Raw genomic sequence first — 6,172 nt, forward strand, 5'->3', positions numbered from 1 at the left:
GCACAGAGCCTGTTTGTGATCCTTTCTCTCCTCCGTGCCCCTTCCCCACTCATGCACACACTTTCTCCCTCAAAATAAACATTTAAAAATAATTATATATATATATATATATGTGTGTGTGTGTGTGTGTGTGTGTATATGTGTGTGTATATATATATATATATATATATAATGTTTTGATTTGCATTTCCCTGATGATTGGTAATGTTGAGCATCTTTTCTTTTGTCTTTTGGCAACTTGTATGTCTTCTTTGGAGAAAATGTTTGTTCAGGTGCCCTGATCATTTTGAAATCAGATTTTTTTGTTTTGCTCTTGAGTGGTATGAGTTCTTTACATATTTTTAGATGTTAACCCCTTATTGCATATATGATTTGCAAGTATCTTCTCCTATTCAGTAGGTTGTTTTTCTGTTTTGTTGGTGGTTTCCTTCACTGTGCAAAAACATATTATTTGGTATAGTCCCAATTGTTTATTTTTGCTTTTGATTCCCTCGCCTGAAGAGGCAGATCCAGAAAAATATTGCTGATGCCAACGTCCAAGAGTTTATTGCTTCCATTTTCTTTTAGAGTTTTATAGTTTCAGGTTTTACATTTAGGACTTTAATCTATTTTTTAACTTTTTAAAACATGTTTATTTATTTTTGAGAGATAGAGCACAAGTGGGGAAGGGGCAGAGATAGAGGGAGACACAAAATCCGAAGCAGGCCCCAGGCTCTGAGCAATCAGCACAAAGCCCGATGCAGGTCTCAAACTCCCCAATCATGAGATCATGACCTGAGATGAAGCCGGAAGCTTAACGGACTGAGCCACCCAGGTGCCCCATGCCTTTAATCCATCTTGAGTTTATTTTTGTGTATGGTGTAAAAAAGTGGTCCAGTTTCATTCTACTGCATATAGCTGTCCAGTTTTTCCAGCACCATTTGTTGAAGAGACTGTCTTTTCTTCATTGTATATTCTTCCCTCCTTTGTCATAAATTAATTTATAATATAAGCATGGTTTTATTTCTGGACTCTATATTCTGTTCCATTGATCTATGTGTCTAATTTTGTGTCAGTACCATGCTGTTATGATTACTATAGCTTTATAGTATAGTTTGAAATTTGGAATGATGAGACCTCCAGCTTTGTTCTTCTTTCTCAAGATTGCTTCGAAAGGGACTAAAAGGTACAAACTTCTACTTATAAAATGAATAAATCACAGGGATGAAAGGTACAGCATAGGAAATATTGTCAATAATATTGTAATAACCTCGTATGGTGGCAGATGGTAACTACCCTCATCATGGTAAGCATCGTGTAATGCATAAAATTGTTGAATCAAAATGTTGTATATCTAAAACTAATATAATATTGTATGACAATTATAATTCAATTAAAAATAAACAATTTTTATTAAATATAACACATATGCATAAAAATATCATGTATGATGTATATCAACACTTTAAAGACCAATAGAAAACTGAACAACCCATGAATCCACCATGCATGTAAGCTTCAGGTACAGACCCCTCCTTGACCCTCTTCATTTATATTCAGTTCTAGTCCACCCTCATGCCACTACCCTACATTACTGTAAATTTTAAAGTTTCATTTTAATTGAGATATAATTGACATATAACGTTCTGTAAGTTTAAGATATAAAGTGTTAATTTGATATACTTATATATTACAATATGTTACCGCCTTAACCTTAGCTAACACCTCTATCATGTCACATAATTATAATTTCTTTTATGTGTTGGAAACATGTGTCACGTTTTAATGGGATTTTCTTGTTCTCTATAGGAGCATTTGTTGGCCAAATGCTACCTTACCATTTATCCTCATTTCCTCTACATCCTCATCCAAATTATGACCATAACTCCCATGTTAGTGCAGTAGCCTCCTAAACTGATGTTGCATCCACTTTGCCCCCTTCTTATGCGTTCCTCATATAGCAGCCAGATTTTTTTTTCTTAAAATTTATTTTGGGAGAGAGTAAGGGCACAAGTAGGGAAGGGGCAGAAAGAGGGAAAGACAGAATCCCAAGCAGGCTCCACGCCATTAGTGCAGAGCCTGATGCAGGACTTGAACTCACAAACCATAAGATCATGACCTGAGCTGAAATTGAGTCGGATGATTAAACGACTGAGCCACCCAGGCACCCCAGAATTATTTGTTAAAGAAAGATCAGATTATGTTAATTCCCTGCTCAAAACCCTTCAAGTTCTTCTCACTGTTTTCTTAGCATAAAATGAAAAATGTTGTTAATAAATGGCATTTGCTGAGTTGTGATAATGTCCAATGTACCAGACACTACATCATTTGACTTTTACAGTAATGCAAAAGATTATTTAATTTCCATTATTTACCTCATTTATACTTATGGGGAAGCAAAAATTTGTAAGTTTAATTTAATTGCTGAACGATACAGTTAGAAGTGGTGGAGCTGGAATTCCAAGCTAAACCTTTTCAACTATAAAGTATGTTTTTGTTTTGTTTGTATTTTATTTTATTTTATTTTATTTTATTTTATTTTATATTTTATTTTACTTAAGAGAGAGGGCACAAGTGAGGGAGAGTGGCAGAAAGACAGAGGGAGAGAGAGAGAGAGAGAGAGAGAGAGAGAGAGAATGTTAAGCAGAGTAAGTTTGGAACCTGTCGTGGGTCTTGATCCCACGACCCTGGGATCATGATCTGAGCCAAAATCAAGAGTCAGACACTCAACAGGTTGAGCCGCCCAGGTGCACCCAGGTGCCCCCAGAGCATGTCTTGAAGCAGATAGAGTCCTGAGTGAAGTGGCTTATTTTGTACATTTTCATCTCTCTGTATGACAGAAACAGAACCAATAGGGAATATATAGATTACATAGATAGATAGATAGATGATAGGTAGGTAGATTAGATTAGATAGATAGATGAATGATAGATGATAGAGAAAAGAAGGAATTGGCTCATATAATTGTGGGGTGGGAGCTGGTGAGTCTGAAATGTTCAAAGCAGGAAGGCAGGCTAGAGACCCAGGGAAGAGTGAATATTGCAGCTCAAGTCTGAAGGCAGTTTGGAGAAAATTTTTTTTTTGTCTTTGAGGGACCTCAAGTCTTTTCTCTTAAGGCCTTCAACTATTTGGACGTGGTCCACTCAGATTATTGACAGTAATATACTTTATTCAAAGTCCACTAATTTAAATGTTAATCACATCTAAAAATATATTCACAGAAACATTTACACAGATATTTGACCAAGCAACTGGGCAGTATAGCTTAGTCAAGTTGACACATAAAATTGACCACTGTACTCCCTGACTATATTTTCATGGTAAAAATTTAAAACAACAAGAGATATGCTGAAGAAATACTAAAAGTCACACTCCCAATTCTGTTCCCTTCCCTCTAGAAGAGGTGAGCACTGTCAATCTCTCAGTGAGCATTCTTCCAGAACTCTGTCCCCTCAACACTAATACATATAAACATATATGTATATATAATTTGGTTTTATTTTATTTAAATAGGATCATTATTTTTTTAATTTTTAATTTTTTTTTATTTTTGAGAGAGAGAGAGAGCAAGGTAGGGCAGAGAGAGACAGAGACACAGAATCTGAAGCAGGCTCCAGGCTCTGAGCAGTTAGCACAAAGCCTGACATGGGATTTGAACTCACAAACTGTGAGATCATAACCTGAGCTAAAGTTGGATGCTTATCTGACTGAGCCATCCAGGTGCCCCTAAATGGGATAATTCTATAAGTATTGTTTGATGTCTTGTTTTCCCTCTTGAATGGTAATTCATATATATTTGTCTTTTTTTAGCTTGGACAAACAAAACATTTATCCAATGTTTATAGCATTGAATGATAAAATTGAATAAAAAACAAAAAGAATCTCTTTGACTCCTTCCTGAACCTCACTCATCTCCTCAAAGATAAATGCTGCTATCATTTGGTGTGTACCTATGAAAACCGTAGACAGAATATTATATACAGAGGTGAAGATGGCAGGGTTTGACTCTGTCCCTTTCATGTGCTTTCTTCCTGTCCATTCTCACTCCTGAATAAATTATATCATTAATGGCATGATATGACATTGAGATTATGTCATGTGACATAATCTATATACAAGAGAGAAGCTTGTTTGACTTGCAAGTATGCCTCTATAAACCATGTGAAAAACCTAAATCTATTCTTATGTAGGACTGTCAGTGACTGGCAGCTGTAGAAATCACCCTTTCTCTACAAAGCTGGAGTCAAGTACTATAAGCGCCCAGATTGGCTAGGTATATAACTGTCAAGAATAATTTTTCAACTATAAAGCCAAGACTTCCATTGTGTGGATTTATTAGGCACATAATTATTATTTATTATCTGCAGGAGCTTTCCAAGAGAAAATATCAGGGGAATGGAGAGGTGAGCCCAGTGGGTTGGACCAGAGCAGGGGCATGAATTGGGACCTGTGGCAGGCTGAATAAAGACCTCAAAAGATAGTAGGTTCTAATTCCTGGAGCTAGAAAATACTACCTTATTTGGGAAAAAGGATTTTGAGATATGATTAAGTTAATGATTTTGACATGGGAAGATTATCCTTGGTTATTCAGATGGGCCTAAAATCCAATCACAACTGTCCTTAGAGAGATAGTAGAGATCTCCCCCCCCCTTACACACACACACATACACACACACACACACACACACACACGAGGAGGAGGAGGAGAAAGTTATGGGAAGGAGTAGAGACAGATTAGAAAATACTGACCTTGAAGATTGGAGTGATGTGGCCACAAGGCAAGGAATGCTGGCAGCGAAGAGAAGCTGAAAGAGGCAAGAAAGGATTCTCCTCTAGAGCATCCAGAGAGAGCTTACAGTTGCCAACTTTGATTCATCCCAGGGACACTAATTTTGGACTTCTGTCCAACAGAATATTGATAGAATAGATTTCTGTTGCTTTACACCACCCAGTTTGTGGTGATTTGTTAAAACAGCCACAGTAAATTCATACAGGACCAAATCCAACTTTTCAAGTGTCAGCCACAACTTCCATATAGCCAATGTTAAAGATTAGGTGGTCATAGAGGACTTAGGAGCTTTGGAGAGGGAACCACCAACATGCTTAGATCCATAGGCTCCAGGGCAAGAGGGCTAGGGAACTATGCATAAACATTTTTATTTTGGGGCTCTCCCTGTGACTGAGGAATGGAAAGAGAAATTGAATGAGAAACTGAGGTGTTAGATCAATGTGTACTCCTTTGTGAGTAGCTCGTGAAGTACACAAAAGAGGGAAACAGTGAATAGAGTTACAGGATCCTCAGTCTTTTAGGAAGCACTCCAGGGGAAAGGCTTAGTCAGAGGTCAATGATTATAGGGACTATGTTAATGAAGTCTTAAGTTTTAGCACACTAGCTAAATCAAGGAGCTGGATGTATCTACATTCACAGTAATGAACAACAATTCCAGAGGACATAAAATGGTCATGCATGGCAGGATTCTGTATAAATGGACACAGAGACTGCCTGGAGGTCAGGGTGACTTAGACCACCTTAGACAGCCCATGGCTATGTGTAAGTCTCAGGAGAAGGAGAACAGGCATACAGAGTAATATTTATTGCTATTTGTACTTTGTTTAATGCTCTTTTTATCAATTTTATGATCTTGAAAGCAACCAGTTAATAGTTATAATAATTTTTAAACATTTTTGGAGTATAATTGACACACATGTTACATTAGTTTCAGGTGTACAACTTAGTGATTTGACAAGTTTATACATTTGCTATGTTCATCACAAATGTAGCTATAATCTGTCCTATTACATCACTATTACAATATTGACTATATTCCTTACACTGTGACTTTTATTTCCATTCTGTTTTCTTTGGTTTGGGGGTTATTATTTTATTTTTAAATTTTTCTTAAGTTTTAATTTAAATTCCAGTTCATTAACATAGAGTGTTATATTAGTTTCAGGTGTACAATATAGTATTCAACAATGCCTTGCATCACCCAGTGCTCATCACAACAAGTGTACTCCTTAATACCCATCACTTATTTTACTCATATCCCACCACCTCCCCTCTGGTAACCATCAGTCTGTTCTGTATAGTTGAATATGTTTCTTAGTTCCTCTCTCTCTCTCTTTTTCCTTTGCTCATTTGTTTTGTTTCTTAAATTCCATGTGTGAGTGAAACAATAGGGTATTTGCCTTT

Source organism: Panthera uncia, chromosome X (genome assembly GCF_023721935.1).
Source record: "Panthera uncia isolate 11264 chromosome X, Puncia_PCG_1.0, whole genome shotgun sequence".
Taxonomy (NCBI): domain Eukaryota; kingdom Metazoa; phylum Chordata; class Mammalia; order Carnivora; family Felidae; genus Panthera; species Panthera uncia.